This window comes from Octopus bimaculoides, chromosome 5 (assembly GCF_001194135.2).
Source record: "Octopus bimaculoides isolate UCB-OBI-ISO-001 chromosome 5, ASM119413v2, whole genome shotgun sequence".
NCBI classification, from domain to species: domain Eukaryota; kingdom Metazoa; phylum Mollusca; class Cephalopoda; order Octopoda; family Octopodidae; genus Octopus; species Octopus bimaculoides.
The window spans coordinates 30070013-30071469 of record NC_068985.1 but is presented as its reverse complement, the minus strand read 5'-3'; positions in this window follow the sequence as shown (position 1 = coordinate 30071469).

The following is a 1457-nucleotide window of genomic DNA, read 5'->3' as shown; positions in this document are numbered from 1 at the left end:
CTGAGATTTGAAGTTAGATGTCACTACTGTTCATATCATCTGTGGATAAATTCTAAATTTGATGATATCACCAGTAGTGGCATGGGTGGAACGCAGTTATAATAGCTTTAAAGAGCTATGAATTATAAATTTGCACGAAGCGTAATGATGCTTAATGAGCATCTACCTGCTAGAAATAAGAGCTAAGTCTTAAATTAATCCACCGTAGCGCACCAATATAACAGAGAAAAACAGTATGCGAGGAAAACAGAAAGAATTAAAACATTTAACAGCACAAATAAAAATATTATGCAATTAGGGATATCCACAAACCAGGTTTCGGCATTTGGGTATTGAACTCTTATATATATATATATATAATTAAACTACTGGTTATATATAATTAAAAGCTTTCGTAAACGACCTGAGTATATATGTAATGTGTGTGTTTGTGTGTGTGTGTGTGTGCATGTGTGTATGTGTGTGTGAAAGAGAGCGAATGTGTGTATACATATACATATATATGTATACTTAAACAAAAATTACCTGAGGGAATTAACTCTGAGTTGTCAGTAGTTCTATTTGCACAACATAAACAAACACAGGTATATCAAATATCATACAACATAAATCCTTGATTTATTAAGATCAGCTCCACTCCCGCAGAATGTGTCATAATAACCAAATGGTAGTTAACACCAGCTCCACACGAGAAAGGCAGCTAATCTCAAGAATCAAGAATATTTCAAAGTCGACACGCCATTAAAGGACAGAACAGGCTTATTTTCTATGGACAAAAGGAAAGTCGTGAACATCTATTCCTGGTTCAATAGCCGGTATCAGATATACAACTGTCCGACCTTTGGTACATAATTACAAGTTGTACGTATTCGTATGGCTCTCAACCAGGTGGTTTCAGTGTAATAAACCTCAGAGTTGGAGGCTGAGACATACACTTCACTCTTCTTAAATTCATACAAAATATTTATTTTTATACACAACTGTGTGATTGTGTAGAGAATGTTACATTAAACAACATTATAATTCATGAACAAGAAATGATGATTACCCGACATATAATCATACATATGCCAACAGATTAAATTTATAAACACGGTATTTTTATAATAATAGTCTGTTGCTATTAAAATGTCTGAGAATATTTTCTTGGGAATTCTGTAATAAAGTAAAATAGTTTCTTCATTAATTGTTGGACAAAAATTTCATATATCACTACAGTTGTAAACACCAGTCCGCATACATCTTTGGTTATATGTATGTCTGTGCGTCTTTGGTTGCATGTTTGAGCGTATACTTCGGTCTTTCTCATTCTCTCTCTCTTTCAACACACATACATATATACAACACACAAATAGCTCACACATACACACACACACACATCTATCTATCTATCTATCTATCTATCTATCTATCTATCTATCTATCTATCTGTATATATATACATATATATATATATA